Here is a 24,385-nt window from a genome sequence, read left to right as displayed (position 1 = left end):
TGAAGTATCAGTATTTATTTGAAACTTAAAATTCTTGAGAGCTACCTTTAGTTACTCCCAGCACAAATTGCTCCCTTTGGAAAATCAAGCATTTGAGAGGTCAAGAAAGAAAGGGCCCTTCTGACATAATGTTTCTTTTGGAGATGTCCTGACAAAGGGAAGAACAAATGTAGAAAGTAAATATCTGACAAAAGCAGAAAAATCAGACAGATTCAGTTTTTCATTTCACTCCCTCCCCTGCAGTTCAGTTCCTTGGAAATCAATGAGAATCTTTAATGCAGACGAGACCTGCACAAGACCAAGAGAAATGCAAGTCTGATCCACGAAGACCAGTATTCAATAAAAGATTAAATAAAATAATGCTGTTTTTTCCCCCTTTTTCTTTTTCTTCCTGATTATTAAAATGTTTTGGGGAGATAGATAGTCATTTAATAATGTAGTAGTCTGATTAATTGTTACATGTACTACTTTATCAAGGGTTTAATTCAGTTTTGCTATGGTTTGAAATATCCCAGAGATTGCAACAAGAATAAAAAAATTTGTAATTGTAAATGTTAAGCATGATACAATTAACAAGGAGAAGTTTCATGACTGAACCAGTAAGGCAGATTGAAGTATGTGACATGTTTTGGTTTGTTTGTTTGTTTGCTTGCTTTTTGTAGTTACGTAGAAGAGTTTACCAGCCATAACAAAATGTTCTTTCAAAAAGCAGTACTTAAGTCTTTGCACGTCCTAATTTGCCCACCTTGCTTTCTAACTGCTCCATTTCAACTCACTGGCTCATAATTTAAGGTCAGGGAAGACTCCATCTTCTTGGAAAGCCTGATGGGATTTAAAACTCACAAAAGAAAAGAAAGTCAAATCATAGATTCTTTAGAGATTATTACAGTTTAACAGGTGTTAGTCCTTATGATTACATATAAAAACATTTAAGTGAAGTGAAACTATGGAAAGAGTAATGATGTTTTAATATAATCAATCACAAAACCTTGAATCTATTAATTCTAAGGCAAGTCTATACAAATTAGGAAATCTTTCTCCTCAGACTTTCTTGTCTAACACATCTCTTTAGCCTTTTCTCTATTGTAGAAGAGGAAACACATAGTTATAAACTTAGAGGTATACATACAAAATGTATTTTTGTGCATCACATCTGCCCCATGTGACTAGGTTTTATTATGAAGTAAGCTGACTCTTTAGCAAAATGTCGTATCTCATTTATATTATTGTGAACAGTGGCTAGATTTTTTTAAAAAGAGCAAGACACCATGATTGTCATCTACCCTTCTGAAAGCTTTGCATGATGACAGTGCATGGGAAAGTACAGAAGGAAATTGGTTCTTGACAACCATGGATTTGCTGTGATTCAGATATTACACAGGAGGAATCATATGTACTCTCTTCCTACTGGGGCAAGAGAAGAGCCTACTTTTATTCTCCACAAAGGCTGGTAGATTTCTTATTCTTCATTTTATAAATTTTATTTGGTCAATTATCTCTTTATATGGACTTTGCTAGGATTAGGACAAGGTCTTCAGATAATGACTTCAAGGAACTTACAGTCCAGTTGAGGATATATAATTTCTTTCATGTATGTCTTTTATGCAGAATAATACAATGAAGTGTTAGATACACATCTCCCACTCCTTAAAGTATGGGAACATAATTCCCCTTCCCCTAACTGTAGGCCACTTGTAGTGATTTGCTTTCAAAGAGTAACATAGTGAAGTAGGTAAAAAGTAGCTTTACAGTGGAGAAATCTGACAAAATTTACAGTGGAAAAAGCTGGTGTACATTTAACATGTGATAAAGGTAAACATTATCAGTGATACATTATGTTGATAGTGTATATTCTTGAAATATGTTGAGAATATTGCTTCACCTCTGTTGTTTTCTGTCCAAATACATATAACCCCATTCTAATCATGGGAAAACATCAGATGAGTCACAATCTGCTGACAGTTTACAAAATGTTTGATCGGTACTTCTCAAAACTTTCAAGGTCAAGAAAGAAAAGCAAGGAAATTCTGAGAAACTGTTCCTGCCAAGAAAACATAAGGAGATATGACAAGTAAATGTACTGTGGTATCCTGGATGGACCAGAGAAAAGGTATCAGGCAAAAACTAATGAAATCTGAAGAAACTATGGACTTTACTTAATGATAATATATTACTATTGGTTCATTAATTGCAACTAATGTACCATACTAATATTAGGGAAACCTGAGTGTAGTATATATAGGAACTCTCTGTAATATCTTCACAATTTTTTAAAGACTAAGACTATTCTAAAATAAAAAAGTTAATTGAAATTTTTTTTAATTATAATTTTTAAGAATAAAATCAGTAGGGAAATAAAAGAGATCACATAATTAGTAAATATTTGAGGAAAAAACTATGGGAACTTAAGAAACCCAGAATTAGTGGATGTATATTTTGATGTATATATTGAGAGAACTTCTTTGAAAATATGTGGAGCTATATAATCTGTCAAAAAAGTAATATAGAGAGAAAAACCAAACTTGTGCAGAGGTATCATACAACAAATAAATTTATTTACATAACTAATATTTAGCACAATTAAAGAGAATATAAGAGCATAAGTGTTCTTATTAGTATCATGACATCTTTGTTTTAGGTCCCTTCTCAAGAGATATACGGAGGAAAAATTCTCTTCTAAAACATCTGGTTCTACCATTGTATGCCTTAGTTCACTTAGGTAATGATTCACATTGGATGAACACTTATAAACACAAATATAATTTTATTGCTTGCACTTACCACAATAAATCTGAGGGCTTCAAGTGGGCCTGCAGGAGTTGCAATATAAATGATTAAAAATATTTTTGTAGAGACAGTAATATATGCATCTGTGTGATAATTTAAGCTACACTTTAGGAACAGTGAGTTGTGCTGGTCAAGAAATTCTGACTCCAAAGGTTGTCAATCAACATTTCATAAGAAAACCATTTACCAAAGGTATAGATGCTATCAGTAGTTACTACCTGTCCTTTAGCCATACTTACCTGATTCAACACCTGTGTTTTTAGTAATAAGCAAAACAAATGATAAAAGTGAGATTTCATTGGTGAAGTGAATAGCTTATTAATTAGCACTTTGAAAGTGTGATATAGGCTATCACTGGTAATAGGGTTTGTTTTCAAAATATGCAGATGGACCAAAATGTTTCAGAAATGTCCTCATCCTTTCATGGACCAGACAAAATAATCTAAAGATGTGCTGTTCATTGACGAAAACCACAGGCATATTTAACAATTTTGTAGTCTCAGTAATAAAAAGTTTAAAATACAGGTGAAATTAATTTTAATAATATATTTTATTTAAACCAATATACCCAAAATATGGGCATTTCAAATTGTAGTCAGTATAAAAAATTAATGAACTTTTTATAGTCCTTTTTGTACTTCAAAATTCTCTGTGATTTGAAAATTATAATATATCCTAATTCAGAAACTACACTTATATTAGAAAAATGGACGTATATTTACATTTCATCTAATTTATAGTTGACACAGTAGAGTCACATACCCAAATACATACAAATATACCTAAAAGTTGGCCAAAATTTGAATTGAGTATAAAAATCATTTTTCTTTAAAATTTGTTTTTATAAAAACTAAACTGGTTAATTTTTTTAAATTTCTTATTAAGGTCTGATTGATATAAACTCTTAAGAAGGTTTCACATGAAAAAACAATGTGGTTACTACATTTACCCATATTATCATGTCTCCACCCATACCCCAATGCAGTCACTGTCCATCAGTGTAGTAAGATTCCACAGTCCACTATGTGCCTTCTCTGTGCTACATTTTTCTCTCCGTCTCCCCCACACCATGTGTACTAAACATAATACCCCTTAGTCTCCTTCTCCCTCCCTCTCACACCCACCCTCCCACAACCCTCCCCTTTGGTAACCACTAGTTCATTCTTGGAGTCGCTGAGTCTGCTGCCATTTTGTTCCTTCAGTTTTCCTTCCTGTTATACTCCACAAATGAGGGAAATCATATGGCATTTGTCTTTCTCTGCCTGGCTTATTTCACTGAGCATAATGTCCTCCAGCTCCATCCATGTTGTTGCAAATGGTAGGATTTGTTTCTTTCTTATGGCTGAATACTATTCCATTGTATATATGTACCACATCTTCTTTATCCATTCATCCACAGATGGACACTTAGGTTGCTTCCATATCTTGGCTATTGTAAAAAGTGCTGCAATGAATGTAGGGGTGCATATGTCTTTTTGAATCTGCAAAGTTGTATTCTTTGGGTATATTCCAAGAAGTAGGATTCCGGGGTCAAATGGTATTCCTATTTTTAGTTTTTTGAGGAGCCTCTATATTGCTTTCCATAATGGTTGAACTAGCTTACATTCCCACCAGCAGTGTAGGAGGGTTCCCCTTTCTCCACATCCTCACCAACATTCACTGTTCTTAGTCTTTTTGATGCTGGACATCCTTACTGGTGTGAGGTGATATCTCATTGTGGTTTTAATTTGCATTTCCCTGATGATTAGTGATGTGGAGCATCTTTTCATGTGTCTGTTGGCCATCTGAATTTCTTCTTTGGAGAACCATCTCTTCATATCCTCTGCCCTTTGTTAATTGGGTTATTTGCTTTTTGGGTGTTGAGGCATGTAAGTTCTTTATATATTTTGGATGTTAACCCCTTGTTGGATATGTCATTTACAAATGTATTCTTCCATACTGCAGGATGCCTTTTTGTTTTGCTGATGATGTCCTTTGCTGTACAAAAACTTTTTAGTTTGATGTAGTCCCATGAGTTCATTTTTGCTTTTGTTTCCCTTTCTCAAGGAGATGAGTTCAGGAAGAAGTTGTTCATGCTTATATTCAGGAGATGTTTGCCTATGTTGTCTTCTAAGAGTTTTATGGTTTCATGACTTACATTCAAGTCTTAAATATCCATTTCGAGTTAACTTTTGTGTATGGAGTTAAACAATAATCCAGTTTCATTCTCTTGCATGTAGCTGTCCAGTTTTGCCAACACCAGCTGTTGAAGAGGCTGTCATTTCCCCATTGTATGTATGTCCATGGCTTCTTTATCATATATTAATTGACCATTTATGGTTGGGTTTATATCAGGGATCTCTAGTCTGTTCCATTGGTCTATGGGTCTGTTCTTGTGCCAGTGCTAAATTGTCTTGATTACTGTGGTTTTGTAGTAGAGCTTGCAGTTGGGGAGTGTAATTCTCCCTGCTTTATTCTTCATCCTCAGGATTGCTTTGGCTATTTGAGTTCTTTTGTGGTTCCATATGAATTTTAGGACAATTTTCTCTAGTTCATTGAAGAATGAAGCTGGTATTTTGATAGCAATTGCATTAAATCTATAGATTGCTTTAGGCAGGATGGCCATTTTGACTATATTAATTCTTCCTATCCTTGAGCATGGGATGTGTTTCCATTTATTGGTATCTTCTTTAATTTCTCTCATGAGTGTCTTGTAGTTTTCAGAGTATAGGTCTTTCACTTCCTTGGTTAGGTTTATTCCTAGGTATTTTATTATTTTTGATGCAATTGTGAATGGAATCATTTTCCTGATTTCTCTCTCTGCTAGTTCATTGTTAATGTATAGGAATGCCACAGATTTCTGTGTATTAATTTTGTATCCTGCAACTTTGCTGAATTCAGATATTAGATCTAGTAGTTTTGGAGTGGAGTCTTTAGGGTTTTTTTATGTACAATATCATGTCATCTGCAAACAGGGACAGTTTAACTTCTTTCTTGCCAATCTGGATTGTGTTGTCTTTTTATTTCTTTGTGTTGTCTGATTGCCATGGCTAGAACATCCAGTACTATGTTGAATAGAAGTGGAGAGAGTGGACATCCTTGTCTTGCTCCCAATCTTAAAGGAAAAGCTTTCAGCTTCTGCTGTTAAGTATAATGTTGTCTGTGGGTTTGTCATATATGGCCTCTATTATGTTGAGGTACTTGCCCTCTATACCCATTTTGTTAAGAGCTTTTATCATGAATGGATCTTGAATTTTGTCAAATGCTTTTTCAGCATCTATTGAGATGATGTTGTGGTTTTTGTTCTTCTTTTTGTTGATGTGGTGGATGATGATGGATTTTCAAATATTGTACCATCCTTGCATCCCTGGGAAGAATCCCAATTGATCATAATGGATGATCTTTTTGATGTATTTTTAAATTCAGTTTGCTAATATTTTGTTGAGTATTTTTGCATCTGTGTTCATCAGGGATATTGGTCTGTAGTTTTCTTTTTTTGTGGTGTCTTTGCCTCGTTTTGGTATTATAGTGATGCTGCCTCATAGAATGAGTTTAGGAGTATTCCCTCCTCTTCTATTTTTTGGAAAACTTTAAGGAGAATGGGTATTAGGTCTTCACTAAGTGTTTGATAAAATTCAGCGGTGAAGCCATCTGTTCCAGGAGTTTTGTTCTTAGGTAGATTTTTGATTACCAGTTCAATTTTGTTGCTGGTAATTGGTCTGTTCAGATTTTCTGTCTCTTCCTTGGTCAGCCTTGGAAGGTTGTATTTTTCTAGAAAGTTGTCCATTTTTTCTAGGTTATCCAATTTGTTAGCATATAATTTTTCATAGTATTCTCTCATAATTCTTTGTATTTCTGTGGTGTCTATGGTGATTTTTCCTTTCTCATTTCTGATTCTGTTTATGTGTGTAGACTCTCATTTTTTCTTGGTAAGTCTGGCTAGAGGTTTATCTATTTTGTTTATTTTCTCAAAGAACCAGGTCTTGCTTTCATTGATTGTTTCTATTGCTTTATTCTTCTCAATTTTATTTATTTCTGCTCTAATCTTTATTATGTCCCTCCTCTACTGACTTTAGGCCTCATTTGTTGTTCTTTTCCTAGTTTCATTAATTCTGAGTTTAGACTGCTTATATGGGATTGTTCTTCTTTCTTGAGGCAGACCTGTATTGCAATATACTTTCCTCTTAGCACAGCCTTGGCTGTGTCCCACAGATTTTGTGGTGTTGAATTATTGTTGTCATTTGTCTCCATATATTGCTTGATCTCTTATTTTATTTGGTCATTGATCCACTGGTTATTTAGGAGCATGTTGTGAAGCATCCATGTGTTTGTGGGATTTTTCATTTCCTTTGCGTAATTTATTTCTAGTTTCATAGCTTTGTGATCTGAGAAAATGGTTGGTACAATTTCGATATTTTTGAATTTACTGAAGCTCTTTTTGTGGACTAGTATATGATCTATTCTTGAAAATGTTCCGTGTGCTCTTGAGAAGAATGTGTATTCTGTTGCTTTTGGGTGTAGAGTTCTGTAGATGTCTGTTAGGTCCATCTGTTCTATTGTGTTGTTCACTGCCTCTGTCTCCTTACTTATCTTCTGTCTGGTTGATCTGTCCTTCAGAGTGAGTGGAGTGTTGAAGTCTCCAAGAATGAATGCATTGCATTCTATTTCCCATTTTAATTCTGTTAGTATTTGTTTCATCTGTTAGTATATGTGGGTGCTCCTGTGGGAGCATAGATATTTTTAATGGTTTTATCTTCTTGTTGGATTGACCCCTTTATCATTATGTAATGTCCTTCTTTGTCTCTTGTTACTTTCAGTGTTTTGAAGTCTATTTTTTCTGATGCAAGTATTGCAACTCTAGCTTTTTTCTCTCTGTTAGTTGCATGAAATATCTTTTCCATCCTTTCACTTTTAGTCTGTGTATATCTTTGGGTTTAAAGTGAGTCTCTTGTAGGCAGCATATAGATGGGTCATGTTTTCAGTGACTCTATGTCTTTTGATTGGTGCATTCAGTCCATTTACATTTATGCTGATTATCAATAGGTATGTACTTATTGCCATTGCAGGCTTTACATTCATGGTTACCAAAGGTTCAAGGTTAATTTCCTTACTATGTAAGAGTCTAACTTAACTCACTTAATATGCTGTTACAAACACAATCTAAAGGTTCTTTTCTTTTTCTCCTCCTTTTTCTTCCTCCTTCATTCTTTTTATATTAGGTATCATATTCTGTTTTCTTTGTGTATCCCTTGATTGACTTTGGGGATAATTAACGTAATTTTCCATTTGGTTAGTAATTAGCTCTTCTACTTTCTTTACGGTGATTTTATTTCCTCTGATGACAGCTATTAAACCTTAGGAACACTTCCATCTATAGCAATCCCTCCAAAATAGACTGTAGAGATGGTTTGTGGGAGGTAAATTCTCTCAGCTTTGGCTTATCTGAAAATTGTTTAATCCCTCCTTCAAATTTAAATGATAATCTTGCCAGATAAAGTAATCTTGGTTCCTTCTGCTTCATTGCATTAAATACATCATGCCACTCCCTTCTGGCCTGTAAGGTTTCTGCTGATAAGTCTCATGTTAGTCTGATGGGCTTTCTTTTGTATGTGATCTTATTTCTTTCTCTGGATGCTTTTAATAGTCTGTCCTTATCCTTGATCTTTGCCAATTTTATTATGTTATGTCTTGGTGTTGTCTTCTTTGGGTCCCTTGTGTTGGGAGATCTGTGGATCTCAATGGCCTGAGACTATCTCCTTTGCCAGACTGGGGAAGTTTTCAGGAACTACCTCCTGAAAGACACTTTCTATCTCTTTTTCTTTCTCTTCTTATTCTGGTATCCCTATAATGCAAAGGTTGTTCCATTTGGATTGGTCACACAGTTCCCTCAATATTCTTTCATTCTTAGAGATCCTTTATTCTCTCTGTGCCTCACCTTCTTTGTATTCCTCTTCTCTAATTTCTATTTCATTTATCATCTCCTCCACCGTATCCAACCTGCTTTTAATATCCTCCAACATGCTCTTCAGTGACTGGATCTCCGACCTGAATTCATTCCCGAGTTCTTGGATATCTTTCTGTACCTCTATTAGCATGTTGATGATTTTTATTTTGAACTCCCTTTCAGGAAGAGTTGTAATGTCCATGTCATTTAAATCTTTCTCCAGAGTTATATTAATTTTACTCTGGACCAGGTTCCTCTCAGATTTTGTATTTGTATATGGTGCCCTCTGGTGTCTAGAAGCTATACTCTGGAGCTGCTCAGCCCCTGAAGCTATGTTGGGGGTCATAGGCGAGTGGTATTGGTGCCTGGTTGGAGGAAAGAGCTGTTCCCCACTTTCCAGCTGCTCTACCTGTCTCCACTGCCTGAACCAGTAGGCCGAGCACACAGATATAAGTTTTTGTCCCAGAGCAGCCGGATATGGATCCCTGCTTTCCACAAGCAGCTGGAATCTCAGTCTCTCCAGGAATTCTGCCTGTATGAACTTTCCAACCTGGTAGTCATTCGAGTATCATGAAATCACCATGAAATGTAGGTTTGTGCTCCCAGAACAGATCTCTGGAGCTAGGTTATTCAGCAATCCCAGGCCTTCCACTCCCTCCCTCCTCCATTTCTCTTCCTCCCACTAGTGAGCTTGGGTGGGGGAGTGGCTCGGGTCCCGCGGAGCCACAGCTCTGGTACATTACCCTGTTCGTTGAGGTCTGCTCTTTTCTCCGGGTGTGTGCAGTCTGACGCCGTCCTCTTTCCTGTTGCTCTCTCAGGATTAGTTGCACCAACTATATTTTCTAATTGTATCCAGTTTTAGGAGGAAGCCTCTGTCTCTCCTCTCACACCACCATCTTTAATCCATAAACTGGTTAATTTTTTTTAGAAAAATTGATATGACTTTGAAGCAGAACTATAGCAGTTTCAAAACCATGTCCATGTTAGTTAAAATAATTAACTCTTGTGTCAACTCACTATTACAAATTTGAACTCTAATGGGTACTACATAAATTTGAAAGATCAACAATGTGTTCTTCAAAAAGTTATAGTTTTTGCAACTCACAATTATAAAATGCTATTCAATTATAATTACCTTCTATATATTGAATCATGTTAAAGAAATGTGAAATTATGAAATTTATATTGTGAAAAGTTTAAATTTTAATATAAGCTTTTGCTCTGTTTACATAGCAAACCTATTCTTCCTTGTATCTTCAAATTCAACTTTTTCATGTGTGGTGGAATACTGGAGATAAACAGTAAATAACAAGACACTGTTTCTCTTTGGTTATTGAATATTTAGCAAGCATTCCTTTTAATAAAATCTTGAATTAGAACTGACAGTGAGTAGGAGTGATATCACTAATATACCAGAGTAGGAGACCCTACTTTCTTTCCCCACAAAAAGATAGACAGCAACCTGTGAACAAAAACCGCTCTGGAAGAGGTCTGGAGTCCACTGAAGAAACTTCAACAACACAGTGGAACACAAACTTGAGCCCCAAACCAGCATTGCTCAGAATTAAGAGCAACTCCCACTAAAAAGATTTCTCTTTACCAGGAAAGGAGATCAGGATGAATTATTGGCTTTCCGAGCCTTTTTCCCAGGGGCACTGCAGGGAGAACCACTTTGGTTTCCGCTCACACAGAGACCAACAAAGCTGAGACACACAGAAATGGCTAGGAGCAAGGAGGAACGGAAGGGGTTATCAGTGTCAGCTGCACAGCAGGAGTGACAGTGGTTGCTGATGACTTGCTCTGCAGATGACCCTAGCAGCTTTTGCTGCTGAAGAAATCCAAGGACCAGCACAGCTGCTGGAATCCCTGCAGACTTCAGCAGTTTTTGCCCCACAGGTATTTGCATTAGGAGAGACCAGCTGACTGAGACCCTATCCATTGATTCTTCCCAGAACCCCTACCCCCGAGGGCCCTGTTGAGCCCATTACCCCCACTGGCAGCCAGCCTGGGCCTTTATGGCTGTGCAAATACAGTCTCTTGTCTAGATCTCCACAGCTGACCTCCACCACCATATGTGCTCTGGGGGCTATCCCCCCACCCCCCAGCTGCCAAAACTGCATGTTCCATGTCCAGTGGCTAATTACCAGACCCCACAGCCATGCACATGTCTGGGGGAGACTGTGTAGCAGCCACAGGAATACATACCGAACAACAGGCACCCAAATCTGCTCTTAGGCCCAGAGCTGGCCCTTCCTGTTGACAATGGCCTGTGTTACCGGGCTCACCTACAGCCACCTTTCCAGTTGTGCACCTGCATACCCCAGGCCTGATTTCCCCAAGAGTAGCCTTTATTGCTATATGCCCACAGCCACAACCCTAGATTAACTCTGGGAGGAATACCAAGAGAATTTATGATCTTTTCCTGTTGAATTAACCTTTTTATTATTATGGAGTATTCCTCTTTATCTGTATTAAAGATCCCTTACTTAAATTGACACTGTATGATATGCCATTTTCTTAGTTGCATGCATGTTACTTTAAATCATTACATAAAGAGTATCTTTATAAGCTACAGGAAATTGGAATAACTTTATATTGATTTACAATCTTAAACTTTTACTCAGTACATTTTTATTTTTGACTTAGTGTAATTAATGATATGTTTTTGTTTATATCTACCGTCTTATTAATCATTTTCTATGTGTCTCACTTTTTTAGGTTGTATTATGTTTTTTCCTGTCTTGATGACTTTTAGATCATACAAATATTACCATTTTCTTTTATTCCACCTCTAACTTGTTACATATTTTAAACTATATTTTAGTGATTATACTAGATTACAATATGCATCCTTGTCATCAGTGTTAAAAAATAATCTAATAACCAGTTAATGATATGAACCTTTTTAAGAAGTCATAGTTTAAACCATTAATTAATTTACTATTTTTACGAACACTTCTGTGAGGAAAAAAATAACAATTGAAAATTATCAACTTGAAAACATGTAAGTAATTAGTAAAATTTTGCCTTTTCAAATCTACAGTTAGAGAAAAGTTATTCAAAATAGCAAAGCCCGTTTTGCAGTTACTAGTAATGGAGAAAGGACACTAACATTAAGTAGCTGACATAGTTTTCTTGGTTACTGACTTGAACATTTCAGAAATATAGGTTATAATTTATCTGATACCTCCTGCTATTACATTGAAAAGTGCTAGGCTTTTGTGAGTGTTTCAACTTGCCAATTAGTCCAACAGCTCTGTTGAGGGAACAAAGATATTAAACAAAGGTTGCTCTTTAATCTAAGAGATTCCCCACAGTGATTTCATGTACTGCCAAATTTCACAGATTGACATCTTATTGTAATCCTACATAGCAAAGCAGGAGTATTCACAAGTGGTAGATATTTTGACCTGGAAAAGAAATGAGAGCCTAAGTACAATCTCTTCACTGTAGGGAATACTGGTATTTTTTTGACCTGTAGTAAAAATAAAAGACATGGTAGCTAAGCAATTCCACCTGCAGCTTTATGCCAAAATTAGTACAAGAAAAAAACAAAACAAAAATCCTCTCACAATTTTGAAAGAATAAATTGAAATTAATGTAAATCACATAATCTCTTCTTTGTTTCTTGGTTTTCAATATACAATGCTGATTTATGGGCAATTAATTGGTATATAATGTGTAGAACTGGGATGTTATTAGACATAATCAAACCATTCATTTTACAAATGAGGAAATTGAGGCTGGGGATCAATATTTGTGGGAGATCTATCTATGTTGGATTTAAACCCACTATCTTAAATACATCTACAACATAATATCATATTCTAATGCAAGTGCATGTTTTCTTTTTTGAATGTCATTTTATAATCTGTGTCATTTAAGAATAGATATAATGATTGGCTATTTTTTTGAATTCTTAATACCTTATGTCATGTTTGGTATATTCTAAGTGTTAAATATTACTGAATAAAAGACAGAATATCATGACAAAAATCCCATAGTACTTTAACCACTTAAGGAGGAACATATTGTTTTTTAAAAAATAGATATTTAAATGTCATTCACTTATTTTCCACATTTTCATGAAATAAATTTGTAAATAGTAAGATCAATATAAATTCCAATGCCACCATCCACAGCCAATAACTAAATATTTATACATATATACCACTCAGTATTTGCCTGATGATTTACATGGTTTAGATTATGGACGCTTTAGGGTTAAATCTTCCAGCGAGGGTAAGTACTGTTGTCATCTTTATTTTACAGATAAGGAAACTTAGATTCAGAGGAGTTGGAATTTGAATTTAGGGTTCTTAGGAACCACATCACAATTCCTTATGTGTTTTAAGTGCCTTAATTATATCTGTGTAGAGATATACTATGGGTCATTGGAAACACAGAATTGGAGTTCAGGGGAGAGGTAAAATATGGAGATGTAAGTTTAGAGCTCATCTGATTTCAAGGGAATGGATGAAAGGTCCAAAAAAAAGTATTAATTAGGGTTAGAGGACATGCATCACTGCAGCTCAAATTAGATAACGTAGAGGGTAAGTGGAAGAGCCATCAAGACCACACCAAGTCTCCTGCAAGACAGACCTCTACTTTAATAGCTGTTGTAAAAATCAATAAATTGTCATATATTTTTAGTTTTAATTTCATTCTTAAATAAAATTTTCTAGGTTAAATAAACTCAGAATAAGAAATGACCCTTATGCATTACTATTGCATTATAAATACATAATAGAATTGTCAAAATTAAGGAAGCTTGCTCACTATATATGTTTTAAATCTAAACCTATTTTAAAACCAGTAAACCTTCTAGAATAAAGTTGTTTCACTTCATTTTTATAGTGATAGGAACCCAGGAATCATTGCAATTAAATTAACTTATTCATTCATACATTCAACAAATATTAAGAACTTACTATGTGTTGGATATTGTTTTAAGTGCTGGGGATTTATTATCACATAAAATAGATTTTCTTTATGTGTCTTATGTTCTGATGGGTAAAGATATTGATGCAAATGTAAATAAAAAAATAAGAATTTCAGATATTAGAAGTTCTCTAAAACAATAAAATTAAATAGAGAAATCCAATAGAGAGTTGTGGTAAGTAGGTGATGGAAACGAATTTATCTAGCACAGTCGGAAAAGGCTTTTTTGAACGGCCTACATTTGGGATGGAATGTGGATGGTGAGAATGGCAAGCCATGGAAATATATGAAATGCCATGGGCAATATGAAATGTAAATGCAAAGACCAAAGTTGACTTACTGAAAAGTCAGTAAAGGAGACAGAATATCCAGTAACTTCATGTGGGCTAAAATGTAGTGGTTGAATTTAGACACATAGGCAAGATAAATAACCACTATATTATCAAACTGAGTCTACAAGGTATACATTATAATGTTTTGCAGGTCTCAGTAAGGGATTTATGTTATATTCCATATAGTATGGAAAATCATGGAAAGGTTTTAAGCAGGAGAATGGTGATCTGATACATACTTTAGAAAAAGAAATGTGTCTCTTATGTTGAAGATAAACTATTGTGAGAAAAAAGTAAAATAAAAAAGCTAGAGAGAAAACTATCAAAGTAGATCAGGTGAGAAATAAAGGAAATGGTGAAAAGTGACTAGATTACAAATTTATTTTGGAGGTGAAACCATTGGGAGTGCTATTGGATTGAATATTGAACTGGAGAGACACAAACCAATCAAAAATGGCACCTAGAGTTTTGTTTCGAGCAATGGGGTAGATGATGTGGTCATATAATGAGATAGGGGAAAAACTAGGGAAAGAGCTTGTGAAGGGAGGAAAATGGGAGGAGTGATATCAATACTTTCAAACTCCTTTCTGTTTTTCATCACTCAGTTGAGCTTGAATGAATCCATTGGAAGCCTGAAGGATCCATTTTACTTTGTGTAGGAAGGATTGAGTAGTAGAGAGGGGAATGGGGATAAAGGAGGGCTTTTAAGGACAGGGGAAGACTTGATCATGTTCAAAGACCAAAGGGAAGGAGCTGGAAGTGATAGCAAGAATGATAGAGAGGAAGTGACTGATGAGCTCCAGGAAAGGCAAGAAGGTAGGATATTGTATGCATATATTTATGAACTGGTTACCTATAAGAGATTCCATGTTATATACTTGAAGAGGAGCGATAACGATTGGTTTGGATGACAATAACGGGAATTCTGGAGGAGGTAAAGGCTCCCCTGCGTAAAGGTGATCTACTGAAAGAAAATAAGAAAAGATTCTGGAGGAGATTTGAAGAGCATGAGTCTAAAATCAGTGTTAAACTTTCAAGGAAAATGTGGAGAGAACTGATGACCAAACTAAAATAGAAGGTCCAAAGTTTAAAATGATGACATTTTCATGAAAAATATGTATCTGTAGAAGCTTTAGCCACCCAGATATGTGATTGTAAATGTTTAGTATAGCTTGGAACCATTGTTCAAATTCAACTGAACTTAACTGCAGAGGCGCAAGGGACAAGCCTGTGTTGTAGTGACAAAGCTTGGATTTAGGAATCAAATCTGAGGCTGAATGGCATTGACACTTGAAAGACTTGCAAACCCAGAAATGTTATTTAAACTCTAAGCATCAGATTTCTGATCTATAAGATGGAATAGAAATAGCCACTTCATAAGATTACTTTCTTTGTTCCTGATATTAGAGGAAAAGCACCTGCCCTTTCACCACCATCTACAATGTTGGCCTAGATTTTCCATTGATGTCCATAACCAAGTTGGAGAAATTTCTTTCTATTCTTAGTATGTTGACAGTTTTTATTAAAAATAGGTATTGGATTTTGTAAAATGAGGGTTGTCCTTTTTGCATCTGTTGAAATGTTCCTGTGGTTTATATCCTTTATTTTATTTATATAATGTATTGTATTAATTGTTTTCTGGATGTCAAGCCAGCCTTGGATTAGACACCACTTCATGATGATGTATAATTCTTTTTTTCTATGACTGGATGTAGTTAGCTAATACTGTGTTAAAGATTGTTGGGTTTATGTTCATAAGTGATACTGATCTATAGTTTTCTTTTTTGTGATGTCTTTATCTTGCTTTGGTATCAGGGTAATATGGTCTCATAAAATAAGGTCCCTCTACTCTGCTTTCTTCATGTTGTCCTACTAGTTTTTGATGTTCTGTTATTTTTCTTCCCTCCTTTTTCTCTATAATTTTAAGATTATACAATTTCTATTAATCTGTCTTCAAGTACACTGGTTCTTCTTTTTGCCCAAATCTGATATTAAGTCCATCTAGAGAGTTTTCCATTTTAGTTTTTTATCTTTTCAATTCAAATTTTTTGTTTCTTTTTTATAGTTTCTGTCTCTATTGAGTCCCCTTTTTGTGTCATTGTAATGTTATTTTTCTTCAGTTATTTAAATATGGTTTCCTTTAATTCCTTGAACATATTTATAATAGCTGCTTTGAAGTCTTTGCATGGTAAATTTAACATCTGGGCCACTTATGATTGTTTCTATTGACTAATATATTTTTTTAACTGAATATAGGTTGTACTTACTTTTTGCCTTATAAGTATTTGTTGAAATCTGGACATTTACAATAATATGTTGCAGCAATTTTGTGTTCTATTTTTCTCATGAAAAAAATTTTTTTTAACTTGCCTGTACTTAATCTAATTTACAGAGCCCTTAAATGGTTGCTTGAACCACACTCTCCTCAGCATTATTCTTATTTCTTGGAGAGAGGATAAGCTGATCTCTTTGCTTTATGATAACTAGGACTCCTTTCTAGCTGTGTAATGTTTTAAAAAGATATATTTTGTCTGTTTTTCAGCTTCCTTGCAATAAAAGGGAGATAATGCGAGTACCTCTATTCGAGAATTATGCTATGAAGATTAAATAAGATGATATAAAACAATTTAAAAAGTGTCCCAGTAGTCATGGAGATAAAAACCAGCCTGAAAGCCATAAATGTCCCACTAAAGACTGGTACAAATGCTGTAAAACTGAAAATTATTTGAGGAAACACTTTCAAAAAATTTGCATGCTACAATGAAATAAAATTGTACCCTAAAAATTTTGCTTTTATACATATTATTATAAATGTCCAGATTTCAACAAATATTTATAAGGCAAAAAGTAAGTACAACCTATATTCAGTTAAAAAATATATTAGTCAATAGAAACAATCATAAGTGGCCCAGATGTTAAATTTACCATACAAAGACTTCAAAGCAGCTATTATAAATATGTTCAAGGAATTAAAGGAAACCATATTTAAATAACTGGAGAAAAATAACATTACAATGACCTAAAAAAAGAAACAAAAGAAAATTTGAATTGAAAAGATAAAAAACTAAAATGGAAAATTTATACGATTAAATAAACAGAATTAGGAAAATGCTTTCTGTATTATATGATTATTTAAATTCATTATAAAGTTCAATTTTTGTTAAAAGTAAGTATGGAAAAACAAAGTTTTTGTTTATTTATTTAAATATATTTAAAATAAGCCTGATACATCTGGTAATATACTGCAGCCAACTAATTGTTCAGGTTTGTGATTTTCTGAAAGGAGAATTAGGCAGCAGCCATTGGCAAAGGACAGTTTGGGGGAAATATGTGTCCTGCTTGCTCCCCAAGAACTTCCTCTATTAGACTAGGATATTATTAAAAACTTCAGTCTCAATTATCTGGCACTTCCTATAGTTGAAGGCAACACAATCTAATTCAAGCCTGATCAATAACTATTTATTCAAGAACTATAATATGCAAAGTATTCTGCTAGAGTTTGGGGAGACAAGCATACACACACAGTGATGGATAGATAGAAAGAAAGCTTGATAGGTAGATGTAGTATTTAAGAATTATTCTCTCCAGAAAGTAAAAGATAAAGTGCATTTTTGCAATTGTTACGCTATCTCAGGGTTTGCATGATAGAAGGACAAGATGGGTGAGTAAAAATGTGGAATAGCATGGAGGTAAAAATAAAGCACATGATTCTGGTCTGAGTGAGATAACCAGAGGGAATTGCCTGGATTATTTTAGGTGAACACTAGAAACAGCAATTAATGGTGAAAAGAACACGAAGTTTCATTGTCTACATTAGAAACTATCCTGCCACATGCTGATGGCTTGACTATGAAAAAAGTCCACCAAACCCTTTGAACCTGCTATTTGATTTATAAGATAAAAGTTATATGATCTTTTTCACAATGGTGTGAAAATAAAATAAGAATAATACATATACAAGGAATAAGTACATTATTTAGTGAATAGAAGTCACTAAAAATAGTTGAATATGGTTTCAATCTGTCTTTTGACCAATTTTATGTCATTGTCACCATCACCACCTCCATTACCATCATTGCTGTCATCATCAAATAAGTCTTGTCATATGAGATCACACTTTCTATAAATCATATAACGTGTAGTTGTGCATCAAGCATAATGATGAAAATACCACCATGATTTATTTCTTACAAACTTTTAAGCTATTGTTTCATCTTACAACAATCCCATGAAGTAGAGACTCATTTGGTATACTTGTTTTTCATGTACAAAATAGTTTGCACAACTTGAATAATTTGCACAAGATCAAAAAGCTGATGAATGAATAATTTTGATTAGCCTTGCTCCAGAATCCAGAATCCATGCTTTGTTCTACCCCCTAGTGGTTCTCAAATTGATGTAGGTTTAACAGTATAAGAAGTGATTGTTAAAAAAATCACATATCATTTCTTTTTCCCCGCCCTTGTCCCTCCCTTCCCACCCATCCTCCCCAGTTCCTTTCCCTTTGGTAACTATTAGTCCATTCTTGGGTTCTGTGATTCTGCTACTGTTTTGTTCCTTCAGTTTTCCTTTGTTCTTATACTCCACATATGAGTGAAATCATTTGGTACTTGTCTTTCTCCACCTGGCTTATTTCACTGAGCTTAATACCCTCTAGCTCCATCCATGTAGCAAATGGTAGGATCTGTTTTTTTCTTATGGCTGAGTAATATTCCATTGTGTATATGTACCACATCTTCTTTATCCATTCATCTACTGATGGACATTTAGGTTGCTTCCATACTATGCTGATGGACAGTGACTGTGAAGGGGTATGTGGGGGGGACTTGATGAAGGGGGAGCCTAGTAAACATAATACTCTTCATGTAATTGTAGATTAATGATACCAAAATTTAATAAATAAATAAATAAATGAATAAATAAATGAATGAATAAATAAATAAATAAATAAATAGAAAAAAGGAAAAAAGATCACATGTCAGAAATCCTATCTCTCTAAATCTGAGTGGTATCACAGCAGTCTTAAGTAGTTCAGGTACTGACAGATAGTCTTGGTCACATTTTAAGAAGTACTTGCATAGACATTTTCTTAAACCATTGTAATTACACTCAAATGGAAGACTATGGAAACCATTACAATCCCTCTTGAAAGGCATACCATGAATACATGATTTTAGAGCATTGCCTGAATGACTTTGTCTAGTTCCCTTGTTATCATGTAGATACAGTTTTGTGTGTTGTTCCTTCTTCTGACATTAAAGGAGAAAACTGGACATAGATCAAGATAGCACACATATTTCTTTCATGAAAAATCTGTAATGGAGATGCACCATCACTTCCTATCTGTGCTGTAGATTCACATTTTATATAAATCACATTAGCTTGGATATTTAGTATATCTAAATGTGAACCATAAACTTTCCCCAAAAGCAGTTTCCTTTATGTTTCTATTTCATTTAACAGCTTCTTCACCTATTGAATCAAAGACATTTTACAATCCTTATTTTTGCTTATCATCCATTTCTGAAAAGTTTCCATGATCAATTAATTCAACCTGTGTCTACTGTCACATATCTTTTTTTCCTATCACACTATTGCCACCTTAATTCAGGCTTTCCTTACATTTTACTTCATTTTGATCATGTTTTCATGTATTTTCTTCCTGTTTCCAATTTCTGTTCTTTCTTACATATCCAACATAGCTTCTGAATATTTTTCAACAGCACATATCTTAGATAGTTCCTTCTCTCTAAATCATCAATGTCTCATAAAGTCATCATAAAGTGAAAATTCCTTAACTTGTTCAGTATTCTCTATTATCTGACTCTAATTTATTTTTCTAACTTGTGTGACTTACAGCTTTCCAAATAAAATCTATCATCACTTTTATCACAGTGTAACCTTCTACTTTGTAATTAAGCTACTATATTCTAAGCTCCTTGAGGGCAAAGACACTTTATTTTCCATTTTAAAACATTTTTATAACATACTGAACACTTCTTTTTTTTATAGGTAAGAGTCAATAAATACTACTTGATTGAATGGTATTGTAATTCATTCATTTCAAACAATTTTTAAGTTAAAGGAGAATTTGTTTTAAATTTAGGTTTTGTTGAAGTGTTTAAGAAAAATATAATATGGTTGCTCTTCATCTGAAGAATGTTGGCAAAATACCTCCCTCCAGACATATATTCTCTATCGGTGCTGAGTCAGTGCTTATATTTTTTGCACATAATGAATGATTTAAAGTCTTGTTTTCATTTTTTCTGGATTATTTTATATTTGAATATCCTTTGAAATAGAATGCCTTAAAATGAATTTATTTTATGCAGGTATGGCCTCCTTAGTATTGTATAAAAGAAATACATTTTAAGTTACTTCAGAACAAGGAGCTATTAGAACCTTTTGTTTTTATACTGGTCAACCCTGTGTGAAACATTGACATATTTAAGAAAGAAAATCATGGATTTAAAAAAAAATGTTTGAACTTCAAATTGTATACTAAAAGGACTAAACTGGTAGTTCAATTTCTATGAGTTAAGACCTTTTAATATTCAATTTCATCTTAAATTTCCTGGCTTAGGCAAAGAGAATTTAAAAAGGTACTACCTTCAAAATTTTTATTATAAAGTTCCAAAAGGATTTAAATACTTACTCTTTTTTAAAAAATCAAAATATTGTTAATATGCAATCTTATGTTGGTTTCATATGAACATCACAGTGGTTCAACAAACCCTGTGATCAATTTATATTGTGCTGACGGATTATTGTGCCCTTTTATCCTCCTTTCCCTCCTGCACCTGCTCCAGCCCCTCCCCCTTCATAGTAATTAGACACTTTTCAGTGTCTATGAGTCTAATGTTGTTTTGTTCTTTTGTTTTGTTTTTATACTCCACAAATAAGTGAAATCATATGGTATTTGTTTTTCTCTGCCTGACTAATTTCACTGAGCATAATACCCTCTAGATAGATCTTTATTGTTGCAAAGGGCAGGATTTCTTTTCTTTTTATGGTTGAATAATATTCCATTGTTTATATGTATCACTTCTTCCTTATTCATTCATCATTGATGGACACTTAGGTAGCATCTGTATCTTGGCTATTGTAAATAGTATGACAGTAAACATAGGAGTGCATATGTCTTTTCAAATCAGGAATTATGTTTTCTTGGGGTAAATTTCTAGGAGTGGAATTAAAGGGTCAAATGTTATTTTTATTATTTCTATTTTTAATTTTTTGAGGAACATCCATATTGGTTTCCACAGCGGTTGCACCAATTTGCATCTCCTTCAACAGTATAGGAGAGTTCTTATTTCCCCACATCCTTGCCAGCATTTGTTGTTTCTTGTCTTTTGGCTAGTGGCCACCCTAACTGGTGTGAAGTGATAACTCATTGTGGTTTTAATTTCCATTTTCCTGATGATTAGTCATATGGAGCATCTTATCATGTGCCTGTTGGCCATTTATGTATTTTGGAAAAGTGTCCTTTCAGGTCCTTCACCCATTTTTTAATCGGTTCTTTGCTTTTTGGGTTTTGAGGCATTTGAGGTTTTATATATTTTTTGTTAATCCCTTATCAGATGAGTCATTTACAAATATATTGTCCCTTACTGTATGGTGCCTTTTCGTTCTGCTGATGGTGTCCTTTGCTGTACAGAAGCTTTTCAGTTTGATGTAGTACCACTTATTCATTTTTTTTTTGTTTTCCTTCCCCAAGGAGATGTAACCAGGAAAAAAATTGCTCATGCTTATATTCAACAGATTTGTGCCTGTGTTTTCTTCTATGAGTTTTATGGTTTCATGGCTTACATTCAGGTCTTTGATCCAGTTCAAGTTTACTTTTGTGTATGGAGTTAGACAATAATCCAGTTTCATTCTCTTATATGTAGCTGTCCTGTTTTGCCAACACCAATGGTTGAAGATGCTGTTATTTTCCCATTGTATATCCATGGCTCCTTTATCATATATTAGTTGACCATAGATGTGTGGATTTAGGTGAATAATTTTTATGAAAATAGAATCTGTTTACTGATTCTGGCCATTGATATTGATGAAAGGACTGTCATTCTTCATTTTTATGAAGAGGCTTTGCCTGATCTTTCAGGAAACAGCTACATGTTAAAAAGGTATGCTGTTTAAAAATAGAAGAAAGAAAGAGAAAGGTTGGGGGATAGTTGTTTGAAAGCATAATTAGGAGCAAATAAGAGGTAGAGTAGGGGGACCCTGGTATACCTTTGTAGATCACAGATTTAGTATAGTAGACTATATCAAATTCATCTAAGTTAATGTTCTCGGTTTCCAAACATGAATAATGGTTCTGGCTTCAGGATTAGAAAATATGGTGATATTCATACATGCACATAAATGAATTTCACCATCAGCTTTCAAACTATATTTTTGTTTGTATGGGTTTAGGTAAGTAGATCAATACTTTGTTAAATATACTGTCAGTTATTTATTCTTTATAAAACACTATTTCACCTGAAACAGTTCAGAATTTGCTTATTTTGCACATCAGTTGGGCAGAGGGTGATTGCTGAATTAACTGGGACTTTTTTCAGGATATATGCAAGTCTTCAAATTTGCAACAAGCAACAATATATCATATTTTTGGGATACCTTTACTTAAGGTGAGTCATATTTAGGTCAGAGGTTTCAGAATAAGGCAATCATCAAAAAATACACTTGACTGAAACAATAATTATTATGTGAGCACAATTACAGAGTATAGGGTGTTTTCTAGGTAGTTAGGTGTATTTTAGTCACAATTTCCCATGTTTGATCTACAGAAGGACAAATCTTATTTCAGCTATTTAATGACATATGCACCTAAATTATCTATCTATGATTTATTAAAGAAGTCAGTACTATGGCTGACATATTTCACTTAGATATCTGAGATTAACATGTGCCTGAGAAAAAGAGATTATCCAAAATGCTGAAATACGTGTTAAAGGAAACCATTAGCCCTGTATCAGTTCATCATCTGTCTCACCACCTTTCCTAAACTGCTTTAATTCTGGTACTTTTACTTCACAGAGAGTTTGACAATACATTAACTTTGTGGGAGCATGCAGCCATACCCAGAAATAATACCTGCTGGCATTAAAAGCAGTCAATGATTTATATTTTTAAAAAGCTGTCCATAAAGGTATAGCTATTTGGGGAAAGGTGTCAAGTATCTGAATAAGAAAACTATGTTAAACAATTAATGAGTTAAAAATAAACAGTGCACATAATGATAAACAAAAAAAAGAACTACATCATTTTATCCATAATATCACTTCCATGAGAATTTGAGGATAACTGTATTTCTCATGCAATGTTGATACAGTCTTGGATGTTTGAAGTAGCTCTGAGTACGGTAAGAGATAATTTGCTTTCATACTGTGGTCATTAGTTTCCTATTGTCTACATATGACCATCTAAATATCTATAGACACTTTCCCTTCCAGAGTAATATAGTTATACCACTGCTTTCTGGGTAAAGTGCTTGTGCTGGAAGCTTCACTTTTTACACAGGTAGAGAGGATAGATGAATAATAGAGACAATAGTTAAGTAGAGGCTTCTGCAATATTTCATGATACGAATAGTGTTTGAGGAGAAAAGAAAAAAATTCTTTCACCAAATAGTCTTTAAACCTTTAACTCTTTGGTGGTAATATTTTAGTACTCCTATCAGAAGCACACTGGAGACAGTCTTGTCTCCCATAGGTTAGTCTGTGAAAATCTGTAAGTACAGAACAGCTGAAAACCTTCTTATTCATTAAGAAATTATCTAGTAAAACAGCGGAATGGAAATAAAGACAGGAATGAGCGAACATATTACTGACTGAAGGCAGCTACCCACAGCTTCACCCTTTCAGTAGTGCCCATGCCTCAGCTTCTGGAGACCCTACTACAGATGTTTTTTGAGGGACTGGCCTTGGCATTCCTTATTGTTCATCTTTTAAAAATATTTAAATAAAATAAGATCAGAGGTGAAACCTAAAAATTTACAATCTTTGTTGACATTGCCTTTTGTATTGGTTATTTATATCTTATCAGTGATGTGGAAACACAGTAGGAAAAAGTTACTACGTCAAAGCCTTTCTGAACAAAGGCAGCCCTCAAGAGCAACTCGTCAGGGAGTTACTTTACTGACAAAGATGATCACCTTTGTCATAAGGAAAATTTAAGAAGGTTGAATACTGTTGCCATATTCATTCTAGGTTTTAACTAATTCAAAGGAATGATAGCTTTACACAATAAAACATTTCCTTGAAAAAGTGAGTGGAAATCAGTTTATGATAACTGAATTATATGTTAAAATTCATATGTTTATTCTTATTTAGTTGCCAATGTAAGTCATATGTTTTCCTAGGAGTGGATTAATTGAATGAGAACAGCTGTATCTTACTGC

At 34.2% G+C, this 24,385-nt stretch overlaps 1 protein-coding gene across 1 annotated transcript in view; it reads left to right on the top strand.

Moving 5' to 3' along the window:
- LOC140843857 (endogenous retrovirus group FC1 Env polyprotein-like) overlaps positions 1–24,385 on the top strand; it is a 224,261-nt gene that overhangs the window by 89,236 nt on the left and 110,640 nt on the right. The gene's annotated exons all lie outside the window — the stretch shown is intronic.

Source organism: Manis javanica, chromosome 10 (genome assembly GCF_040802235.1).
Source record: "Manis javanica isolate MJ-LG chromosome 10, MJ_LKY, whole genome shotgun sequence".
NCBI lineage: Eukaryota > Metazoa > Chordata > Mammalia > Pholidota > Manidae > Manis > Manis javanica.
Note: the sequence above shows the minus strand (reverse complement) of the source record. Positions and strands in the feature narration are given on the sequence as shown.